General features: G+C 39.0%; 1 protein-coding gene across 2 annotated transcripts in view; it reads right to left on the bottom strand.

Moving 5' to 3' along the window:
- LOC103343431 (putative disease resistance RPP13-like protein 1) overlaps positions 1-12,889 on the bottom strand; it is a 73,049-nt gene that overhangs the window by 24,448 nt on the left and 35,712 nt on the right. The gene's annotated exons all lie outside the window — the stretch shown is intronic.

Raw genomic sequence — 12,889 nt, 5'->3', positions numbered from 1 at the left:
CGTATGAGGGGAGATATGATTGTATGAGGGCTGGTGAGAATGTAGCCTAGGCCTGGGCAGGAGGTCGCACGCGCCTTTGGATTAGCGGCGCAGTTGATGACCCATACGTGGTCGGGTGCGTCCCGACGATGAGGGGAAATATGATTGTGTGAGGGCTGGTGAGAATGTAGCTGTGCCCAGGAGGTCGCACGCGCCTTTGAATTAGCCGGCAGTTGATGCGGACCCATACGTGGCGTGGTGCGTCCCGACGATGAGGAGATATGATTGTGTGAGGGCTGGTGAGAATGTAGCCAGCCCGGCAGTGAGGTCGACGCGTCTTTGGATTAGCCGGCAGTTGATGCACTCCCATACGTGGCCGGGTGCGTCCCGACGATGAGGGGAGATATGATTGTGTGTGGGCTGGTGAGAATGTAGCCAGGCCCAGTGTTGAGGTCGCACACGCCTTTGGATTAGCCGGCGTGTTGACAGTTCCCATACGAGGCCGGGTGCGTCCCGTCGTATGAAGGGTGATATTGTGATTGTGTTTGGTGTGTTGTGATGGATAAATCCTAGAATGTATGTATTTGTGTGGCGGTAATGGTTTATTTGATATTATGAGCCAGGATGGATAGATACGAAAGAGCTACGTGTGGCTTGATCCCTTAGTATGGTACGTAGGCAGCTTGAAGTTACTAGGTGCAGCCACAGATTAGACCCCACTTAGGTGGTCTTATTGAGATTGGTTTGGACCTCGTTGTTGGTCCCGAAACTTGGTTGAATTGAGGCTTGTCCTGTAGAATGAGTGAGTGAAGATGTGCATAACTAGATTTTGAATTTTGTATATGCATGTTTGATGCATTAAGTTATTTTAAAAACATGGTGGGCAGTTCTGCGAGAATCTTTTGAAGGCCGGAGGCCATTTATGTAAATTGCATGAGATTATATTGTGCGTGCTGCCGGTTGGGTTATAAATGTGTTTTATGCAGGTGGAAATTTTAGGAAATGTTCAATTTACGGGAGACTCTGCGAAATTTCGCAGAAAGTCTCGTGCCCTTAATCCTCTCTGTAAACAAGGACATAGATTTAAGGAGTGAACCCGCATGGGGTGATGCCGGGTCTCCGCAGGTTCGCCTCGATTCCGAGAAATTCGGGCGGTCCTGCCAAGATAGCCAAGTACCGTGCGAGTATCGCATCCCGATTCGGTGAGGATGAGAATCCCGGGTCCTACCGGGTCCTGTCAATTCCATCCACGTGTCTGGTTTTCATAGGCTGCCCATTTTGGGTATAAACAATAGTAATGCAATTGACAGACATAAATAAACTAATCGCAATACGAGAAATGTAATTAACTGCCAAAAGTTGGCCTTTAATTGATTTCTAACAAAAATGGCATCGCTGAATTATTTTCTATGACTACCAGAATTAGAAATATTAGTATGCATTGCATGAATTGTGTTATTATTTAGATCACAAGCTACAGCACAATTTCCGTTCTTCTTTTTGCCAGTGACACTATTTATGGTCCTAAACAAAATCCTACATGCAAGCATTTGTTTTGTGCATGTCATAGTAAAAGCAGCAACCCCAAATAAATTCACTCATTATCCATATCATACACAAGTACATTATTAAAATAAAAAAAGCCACCAAAATCACCACCAAACTTATTATTAACGATATGAAAAATATGAATGGAAATTTCAACATATAATATGAACTTGAGGAGCGCCATTCATATTTAAAAATAAAAAAAAAAAAATTATTAACAATGTAAATTTCAAAAATTATGAAAATATTTATTCCCGGGCATAAATCGTATAACATGAATGATAAATTAATCACAATAAAGAAACAAGTTCTAGAACTTCAAACTGGTCTGCCAAAAAATGGAATTTAAATATAAAATTGCATACCAAGTGGAGAAAATCCAACTAATAATAAAGTAAACTTGAAATGCCAAAAATATTCAACAAAAAACCTGAACAACATAAAACCAAGGAAAATAATTGTTGCTGACGGGTGTGGTTTTCAGTGAATCTCAAATCTGTGATGAGATGGGGTTCAAGATTCGAATATACAGCAGTAAGACATTATCTCTGGGCTGAGATGAGATCGAAGATGCCGCACTCAGTTTGCGTCAAGCCTTTGTCACTGTTGAGAGAGAGGAGAGCTTATCAATCTGTATATGAGAGGAAGACGCAGTCACTGCCCGTGAAGAAATAGAGGAGTCAACGTGTGAGATGGGTTGTTGGTCGTCGTCAACATAGTGAGAAAAGAGAGGGAGCTTTTCTGTTTATGAAAAAAATCTCAAATGAGATGAGGAATTAGGGTTGAGATTGAGAGATACTATGGTGTGGAAAGGCCCACCATAATCTTTTCTTTTTCTTTCTTTTTGAAAAATAAAATATATAATATTTACCTACTACCTGTTGGGGCAGTTTAAAAAAAAGTGGTGGAAGATTTTTATGGTGAACTTATTGTGTTGGAAGATTTTTGATTGGTAAATAATTTTTTATGTGATCATGGTTTCAAGTTCTTCCTTTTATTTTTGTTTTAGTGTTGATGGACTTTATCAAAAGTGATTGTAGTAGGCTGGTCATTGTGGTGCTGAACTCAAACTGACAGGCATATGACATATATATGGTTGGAATATCCGGGGTTTGGAAATTGGTATCAAATTGCATTCTCATTTTCTATAAGTTACAGGAATGCAATATCATCTCGTGTAATTAAAAACTTACATGTAACGAGAATGTCATTGTTTTACTATCCCGGTCAATAACACAATGACTCATAAAAAAATTATCCTACATATTATTAATCGGAGATAATAAAAAGTGATATCCCCATTACATGAGTGCTCTCTCTCTCTCTCTCTCTCTCTCTCGTGTAAGGTAGATTTTCAAATACTAGGCCCTGTTCGTTTTCTTTTTAATAGGTATAATACCATGTGTCTAGATACCTTGATACGTACGTGGCAACTGCCACGCGGTATTCCAGTACCTCCCTATAATTTCTCCAGGCATTAATCTCCCTCCTATATCTACTCTCCCCATGGAGAATTGTCCTAAGATTGGAGCTAAAAACTGCTTGAATAGTTTAATTACAACGGAAAAATAAAGAGTCACCACAAGCTGGCAAAACTCTAGCAGAAACTCCTGATTCACTCGAGTTTAACCAAATCTAAAAGCCACCCAGAATAACAAGAAGTGGAAGGCAATTTTTTATTACACAACTTCTATTTAACGAAGCAACCTACAACTACATATAAAGAATACATTAGGGGTGTATCGCTCTAAGCTAATTAAGATAAAGATTACAAGATAAACTTCGTTTTGGAAGAGGAAACAGTTCAAGATAAAAGATGAAGTTACAAATTCAAGATGGGGAAAACCACAAGGCTCAGCCACAATGATTGCCCCAGTGCTTCAAAAACTATTTTAGAACAGTCTTGGCAATAAAACCAGCACCTGGGTTAATTTAAAAACAGAGGGAAAAAACATGAGCCATGAAACTCACTCTGTAACATCCTCTACTTTCATAGCTAATGAGCGGAAAATGTTGACAGGAGAAGTCTTCCTGTAAGTGACCGCAGCGGAATGCCAAAACATATGACAGTAACAAAACATCTTATCCACAACAGACTTTTCTGCTTCCTCATTATTTCAGCTGTCCCTTTTTACAAAAACGAGCTGTGAACTAGAAGGATGCTGAAAAACACAGTTGTTTGGTTTTGGATTATTCTCAGCTGCTCTCTGGAGCTTTATCTGTAATATCGTAACATTCAAACATTAGACTTACAAGACATATTTATGGCATAAATTGAAAAAAAAAATAGTCAATATACACCTCTTAAGGACAAACAAATAAACAAAGGGAAGAAAGAAATAACTGAAATAACATCACAATTTCTTCTCTTCTTGGATAAATATTGTTTCATATCCAATTTAAGCATGCAGATGCTTCTTGTTTTCCATTTAAGCCACAAATTCAGTTATGTTATCAATTCGTAGGGCGGCATGAATCCATCTCGTGGATAGAAAATACAGTTCTTTGGCACAGTTTGTACCAAATTGTAATACAGGAGGAGGGCTACTAAAGTTATAAAAAAACAAGACTTAAAGTAATAGTGCAGTACTTTCAATGAAATCATAAAATGGACTATGATTCACAAACCAACAGGTAAGAAGAAACTAATTCCTCAGCAAGGATCTGACAATTTGTAATGAATCAATTTAATAAGAACATTCGTCAGCAAGGATTCACAGATTACAAAATCCCTCCCTCCCAGATATACATTGCTCCCATGAAACAGTAGGATGAAGGAAACTATGAGAAAAACATCCAAATCTGGAATGATACTTAAGGAGATTTTTATTTAAACAATTGTTTTCATCAATCTGGATGAATACGGTACGTGTTGTTGACAGATACTGGTACTCCTTAGTACTGAATGAAATTTGACTGAACATATCTTTTATATTTTTTTACAAAGATGTAACTGTTAAAATATGAGAACTATGAGAGAATATTTGTTTGTGGGAATGTTCTGTGTATTCTTCTCCTTGTAGGAGGTCATATTTATAATACAACAAAACCTGAATGGGCAAGTAAATAATAAATTCCTAAATCTATTTACAGTAGGAAATCAGGAATTAAAGTAAATCAATTACAAATAAAATAGGAATCCTTGGTGTGTAAGGAAAGTAAGTCAATATCCACAAGTCACGCCAACACTCCCCCTCACGTTGGTGCATAGATGTCGCCAATGCCCAACTGATCCAGTGAATTGTGGAATGCTTTACTGGAAATCGCCTTTGTCAAAATATCCGCCAATTGATCCTCGGATTTCACAAAAGAAAACTGAAACACTTTAGTCTCAAGCTTCTGTTTGATGAAGTGTCGATCCACCTCAACATGTTTAGTACGATCATGCTGAACCGGATTCTGTGCAATGGCTATAGCAGCCTTGTTGTCACAAAAGAGATTCATTGTAGATGTAGGTTTATACCCAAGTTCAGTAAGCAACTTTCTTAACCAAAGAAGTTCACAAATCCCTTTAGTCATGCCTCAACTCGGCTTCTGACCGATAAAGCTACTACATTCTGTTTCTTGCTCCTCCATGTCACCAAATTACCTCCCACGAATATGAAGTAACCCGATGTGGATTTTCTATCTGTTACATTACCTGCCCAATCTGCATCTGAATAACCATCAATATTTAGATGACCATGCTTTGAGAACATAAGTCCTTTTCCAGTGCAGACTTCAAATATCTAAGTATCCAAGAACTGCATTCATATGGTCTTCACTTGGAGAGTGCATAAATTGACTGACAACGCTCACTGCATAAGCAATGTCTGGTCGAGTATATGACAAATAGATCAATCTTCCCACTAAACTTTGGTATCTTTCTTTGTTAGTTGGAATTTGATTCGGATATTCTCCAAGATGATGATTCTGAACAATAGGAGTGTCCGCAGGTTTGCAATCTAGCATTCCTGTGTCTGTCAATAAGTCCAAGACATATTTCCTTTGAGAGAGAAATATGCCTTGCTGCGATCGAGCCACCTCAATTCCCAAGAAATACTTGAGTCCACCTAGATCCTTCATCTCAAACTCTGTAGCCAGATAGTCTTGTAGATGTGATATTTCCTGTTTATCATTCCCAGTAATAATCATATCATCAACATAAATTATTAATGCTATTACCTTCCCTTTCCGATGTTTCAAGAACAAAGTATGATCTGAGTTGCACTGTTTGAAACCATTATTCTTCATTGTCATGGTGAACCGTCCAAACCATGCACGTGGTGACTGTTTCAACCCATACAATGCTTTAGCCTGCAAACTGTTCCAGTTTGAGTAGTATTATAACCAAGAGGAATGTCCATGTACACCTCCTCCGTGAGTTCGCCATGTAGAAAAGCATTCTTTACATCAAACTGGTGTAGTGGCCAATCCAAATTAGCTGCAAGGGACAATAAGACTCTGACGGTGTTTAACTTTGCAACTGGAGCAAAGGTTTCTTCATAGTCTATACCATAGGTCTGTGTGTACCCTTTTGCCACAAGTCTTGCCTTGTATCGCTTGATAGATCCATCTGCATTGTGTTTTATAGTAAACACTCATCTACATCCGATAGTCTTTTTTCCTCGTGGTATAGTCTCCAATGTCCAAGTCTGATTTTTCTCAAGAGCTTTCATCTCCTCTTTTATAGCTTGGACTCACTTAGGATCTTTCAATGCTTCAGAGACCTTGGTTGGAATATGGATAGCAGACAACTGATGCACAAAAGCCTTGAGTGGTTCAGACAGCTTCTCAGTAGATACATGATTTGCAATTGGATACTTGGATGTCTTACCAATATCAGGTGAATAGCGGTTTGGTGGCTTCCCACAATTTTGCTTGAAAGGTAATTGATATTCAATAGTTTTATCCTCTAAATGCACAAGTCTAGTAGGAGTAGTTACCTCAAGGATATTCTTAGGAGATTGGTTTGTTGGTACTGTTGAGTTAGAGGGGGGTCTTCATCTTGTTGTTCTGTATTGTCTGTAGGTGTGAGACTCGGATCAGAAATATCTTGGTATGGATCAGGTGGGTCAGGTAATTGATCGCTATGAATGGGCGATTGGTCGCCGCAGAGAGTAATATTGTGCTCCGGACTGGATGATCAATCATTTCTGTACATAGGAGAATTTCTTCGCTTTCCAAGTTGCTCCAATTCTGCTCTTCGTTTCGTATCTCCCCCAAACGTAGAATTAGATGATGGGTCATGGAAGAACAGCTTTGATTCCAGAAAGGTCACATCCAAAGTGACATAGGTACGTCGGGTAGGAGGATGATAACAACGGTAGCCTTTCTGATGAATGGCATAACCTACAAAAACACAACGAAGCGCACATGGATCAAGTTTGCTACGTTGATTTTTGTGGAGATGAACGAAAGCCACACATCCAAAGATTCGGGGTGTGAGTACCAAAACAGAGGGCAGAGGTCTGTATTGCGCAAGCACCTGTAAATGAGTTTTAAAGGTCAATACACCAGAAGGCATGCGGTTGATTAGGTGAACTGCAGTGACAATAGCATCATCCCAGTGATGGCGAGGAACATGAGCGCCAATTAGAAGTGCTCGGGCGGTTTCAAGAAGATGTCGATTCTTTCGTTCAGCAACACCATTTTGTTGCGGTGTTTGAGGACAAGTCGTCTCATAGATAATTCCATGTTGTTGGAAGTAAGTCTGAAAGTCATGATTGACAAATTCTCCACCATTGTCGGAGCGAAGAATCTGGATTTGAGCATTAAACTGAGTTTTCATCTGTTTGTGGAATGACTGAAAACGGGAAAACACTTCGTTTTTATTCTTCAGCAAATAAAGCCATGTCATCCGTGTACAATCATCTATGAATGTGACAAACCATCGAACACCAGAAGGAGCAGTGATAGGTGAAGGTCCCCAGACATCAGAGTGAATTAACGTAAATGGAGTAGTACACTTGTTCGTACTCAACGGGTAGGGCACACGGTGACTCTTAGCCAAAATACAAGTATCACATGTGAAGTCGGAGTCCTTGAAACCTGAGAATAAATCTGGTATAAGATGCTTCATATAACTAAAAGACGGATGTCCCAATCGACGGTGCCACAACCAAATTTGCTTTTGTTTGCTATCAAAGGGATGCGTCACACTGTTAGCCATGCCGAACTGAAGTCATCGACATAATATAGCCCCCCTCTCTTAGTACCACGACCAAGAATCTCCTTAGTGTGAATATCCTGAAGCAAACAAAACTCGGGTAAATTAGTACACAACAATTTAATTGTTCAGTAAGCTGACTAACGGACAACAATTTAGTGGATAAAGATGGAACAAGTAAAGTATTAGACAGTGTGAGAGAGGATGAGAGTGCAACAGTGTCATCACAGGATAAGTAACGCCATTGGCATTTGCAATACAGTTCGTCAAGGTTGTGTAGTATTCAGAAAATCATCAGGATCAAACGTCATATGATCAGTTGCACCGGAATCAATTATCCAACTCCTGGAATCAATCTTATCGGAAGTATGGAATCCATAATCAGTACCATTACTAGTCGTATTGCATTGTCCTCGATCTGTAAGAGTAGCCCACCAATCGGGGTAGCCATGCAATTTAAAACAAGTCTCACGAGTGTGTCTCGGATCACCACAATATGCCCAATCTAGTCCATGTGTCGGTGTCGTTAGTCGAGAAGTCATAATCTGTGCAGCGGAAGATGCATAGGATACAAGTAGAGTAGGAATTCGGATCGCATCCGAGCCCGAGTTGGGTCCGAGTCGGAGTCGAAATCGGGATCGAGGTCCTGAATCATAGACAAATTCGGGGTTGTGGTCATCATCGGAGTTGGGGTCGAGGTCGTCTTCGGAGTCGGGTCGGGGTTGTCGCCGTCATAGTCGAGGTCGGGGTTGGGGTCGTCAAAATAGGATCCTGATTCCGGATCGGGTTCGGGTCGTCAAAATAGGATCCCTGATTCAGGATCAAATTCGGGCCAAAGTCTGATATCTGTAGGAGCTCAGCCATTTGGGCACTCAACTGAGCTATGGTTGGTTGAGAAGGAGAGAAGGAGTCGGTGGTGCTACCTCCAGGAGGGTTGAAAAAATCATCAACCCCCATAGCGGCGGCAGGGGTTTGAAACTAGAGTCAGCAATTCCAAGATCGCCGCTCTGATACCATGCTAAAATATGAGAACTATGAGAGAATATTTGTTTGTGGAAATGTTTTGTGTATTCTTCTCCTTGTAGGAGGTCATATTTATAATACAACAAAACCTGAATGGGCAAGTAAATAATAAATTTCTAAATCTATTTACAGTAGGAAATCAGGAATTAAAGTAAATCAATTACAAATAAAATAGGAATCCTTGGTGTGTAAGGAAAGTAAGTCAATATCCACAAGTCACGCCAACAGTAATAATGATTTATATTTCATGCAGACTCACACGAGCAACTTCGGATCACATAGATTTAAAATGAATGTAGAATTGAGGGCAAATATTTGTTCTGGAAATGAATTCAATTCTGGACAGTTAGTCCCTAAAACTATAATCTTTCAATGCAGGACAAGAGGAAATTGAATTTCTATACAAACTTTAATAGGTTTAAGGTCACAATCCATGGCTATCTTTAAGACAGAGTCCAGCTTTGAAGTTAAAAGGATAAACAGAGGTTTACCTTCATGTGTTTTGTCATACTTCTGTTCCTCGTCAGATTTTGAAAAGCCAGTTCTAATAGCTACTCGAGTGCATTCCATGTTCATGCATATCTCAGCTCAACGCAAGATACTGCTAAATTCAAGGATGAAGAAATTAAGAATTGGAATGTTAGGTTGATCTTAGAACATCAGCAAATTAATTTCTCGCACTCACCAGCGTGCTTGAACTCTTGCACTTCCTTAAAGCCCATCCATGGCCATGGCTTCATCCAGACTTTTGCTTCGTAAAGCTTCTTCTTTCCGGCATCGATGGCCTCGATCGTCAGATGGTGCAGAGTTCCAGCAAACTCAAGCAGAGCATTCTGCAAGAATTTCAATTAATTGCTTAATAATCTAATTAATTAAAATTCCAGCATAATATTGAAGAAATTAAAAGGCAAAAAAGAGTAAAGACCTCCGTGTTGTTGTGGTCTTGGACGGCAAAGCAAGCGAGGTCTTCAGTTTGAGGTCTGTTCTGGGAGGCATGGGATTCGTGGACTCAGCCGAGAGTGGCCATGTTTTGGAGTTGGGAGGGATTTGATTCTTTTGCCAAGGATGAGAATGCGAGGAAAGGTAAGAGGACGAAGAGGTTGAGTTGCATAAACAGACACAAGGAGGAAGAAGAAGAAGATTTCGATTTCAATTCCGCAGTAGAACACTTGTAGGACAGATGGGAATTTATCTCTTTCCCTGCCCGGAGTCTTTTTGTATACGTGTCATACACGCGCGTGTTGCTTTGAGTATTTATCTTTGCTTAGTTGGTAAGACCCGTTTGGTATCCAATTTGGATCCAATTTTTTAAATTCAAAAACAGATTTGTCCCAAAAACCTGTTTGTTATGCCCATTATTAAAATACAAATTTATAACTAAACCAAATCCTAGACATGTATTTATAAAAAAAACTCAATCACTATTTAAACATAGAAACATACCCAAAATCAACCTCAAAATCAACAATTGTATATTTTTTGGGTGTGTTTATAAATGGGTTTTTAGTGTGTGTAATGATGGGTTTTGGGTGTATTTATAAAGTGTTTTGGGTGTTGGGTTTTTTTATAATTTTAGCCCCCATTCTGAGTGTTTTAGTGAAACTCCCTTTTTAAAAATCCAAACCTAAAAAAATTCAAAAACACCCCTATTATTAAAAAAAAATTAAAATAATTGTGAGAGTAAAAATTTAGGTCCAAATAACAAACCACTTCCCATGAACCCTACATTTAGGGAGTGGAGGGAATTAAATGACATGATATTCACTACCATTGAGCATGGAGATAAATAAGGGGTATGGGACTTGCAGTCCAAGGGTTCAACGCCTATAAAAGGCTAAGTAATCCCCCAGCATAAGGGGGGAGAGATATGAGATTATTCTTACTATATGCAATATTCCTGAACAAACACTGACTTGAGCGTCGAAGTGTTTTTTTGCAGGTACTCCCCTCTCATTGGTGGCAATCGAAGATGGTTTCCAACTTCTCAACATAGAATATAAATCACTTGTTGGAATACCCGAAATTTCATGCTCCAACAGTTAGTGCCGTCTGTGGGAACCATATAAAAAGTCATGATGAGATGCCGTGGATACACTCTTTCCTTGGAAGCTACAATGGAGGCATGAATTAAATCCCCCAACAGAAAAGAATTTCTTAACTCTCTTCTTTAGGATTTCACGAATTGACATACAATATGAAATTTTATCACTCGCTAATTGAAGTTATTCTGAAACAAACCAAATGAAAGGGGATGGACACATTTGCCCATAGAAACAACAATGGGGGCACGAATTATTGCCCCATATAGTGAACTTCTCCACTACCCGCTTTTGTAGTTTCACAATGGTGCTTTTGCGGGACGCAATCATATTATGTGGGTGAAGAAATCAAAAACTGATGAATTTGGAATTGGCTAACGAACCAATTTCTATGGGGTCAAGGGCTAAACTGCAAACAGATAAGTTTTTCTACTCTCTTTTAGGATCCACGAATTATGGCATGGAACATGCTTACATCTTTTATCAATGCATATCTTCATGCCTTTCTAAAGTTTATCATAGATTCATAGCATATATATTTATTCCGTAGATGAGAATGGGTTGCAGTGATCCTTGATGGGTCGAATTTTACAATTTTATAGAGATTGGTATCCAAATTTTAACTAGAGCATATGCAGCCACATTCCACTTGTGCAAAAGCAATAACTTTGTGATTGAGTCTCTAAATTGATCCTACATAAACAAGGCTGGCACATGATTGTGATCCGGTCCAGACTAAAAGTGGAATGAATCGGGGTGATGCCCTTGTATGCAAGAATTTGTGGGATACATGGTACCCGTACTTCAATGGTTTGATTTTCATACTTATTTGATTAAAAGTATGTTCCCATGGTAACAAAATGAATTCTTATAGTTATTTTCTTGACAATCATAGCCATGAGTATTATAAATTTAATTACATTCAATAATTCATTGTCTGATACACCTTGTGTATTTGGAGCAAGTGAAGGCACACAGTGAAGTGCTGGGGGCATCTAAGCTTCCCCTAGTTGTGACTAAAATGGTTTTTCTAATTGGTACAATGAATAGAGAACCAAGAGAGTCACATATGATGGTTTTTCTCGACAGTATGACATGCTATTGTTGTCCACTTGTAGCTTGCTTGGACATGATATATGTCTTTTGAAATAACTACTTGGCACATGGTTTTTCCCGCACTAACGTCATTGATTCTTTACAAATTTATAAATAAACCCAATCCTAGACATGTATTTATAAAAAAAACCCAAGCACTATTTAAATATAGAAACACACCCAAAATCAACATCAAAGTCAACTTTTTGGGTGTGTTTATAAATGGGTTTTAAGTGTGTGTAATGATGAGTTTTGGGTGTGTTTATAAAGTGTTTTGGGTGTTGGGTTTTTTTATAATTTCAACCTCCATTTTGAGTGTTTTAGTGAAACTTATATAGAATGTTCAAAGGCATATTTATTAAGGCCAGCGAAGGTGACTGGCATTGGGCTCAAACATTGTCCCCATCGGAATTCAACAGCGAGTTGCGTGATTTGCAACAAGCCAATAGCGAAGCTATTAGCATTTGAGTGATAAAGAATGATGATCTTGGTCTTATGACTCATGAGCTTATGGTATGTCTAGTGCGATTTTACAAACAGCTAATTTTTTTTATTGTTGGTGAAGTCATGGCCTCAGGAGGCGTATGATCAGAAGCTTTTAAATTGATTATATACATTTGACACATGCCAATGTATTTTACTTATTCCTCTCGCATTTTGGGAGATGAGAACAGTTGCATGTATGGCTCTATAAAACGCCTGAATTTGAATCTAGTCATATGCTGCTCAATATCTAGATACTACTAAGCCTACATATTGATTCGTACATGGAGAAACTTTACTGTACATTGAAACTGATTTTTGTTGATGAAAACATTTGCGTGGTGGAGGCAGCTACTGCACCACTCAAGATAAGCTATAAAGCCTATTTCTATATGGCAATTTATGAAGCCCAACTAACCACAAAATCAACATAAACAGAGGCTGAACGAGAGCCACAATGTGTAGTTAGTAAACAGATGCATTCTAAAACAATGGGTGGCATGCCAATACTCAATTGATGCTTGTGACTGAAAGTCAAATTCAAGTGGTCGAAGACCATGATTGTGAAAGAAAT

This window comes from Prunus mume, linkage group LG5 (genome assembly GCF_029339155.1).
Source record: "Prunus mume cultivar Tortuosa linkage group LG5, ASM2933915v1, whole genome shotgun sequence".
Taxonomy (NCBI): Eukaryota; Viridiplantae; Streptophyta; class Magnoliopsida; order Rosales; family Rosaceae; genus Prunus; species Prunus mume.
The sequence above is the reverse complement of the archived record's forward strand: the minus strand, read 5'-3'. Positions and strand labels throughout refer to the sequence as shown.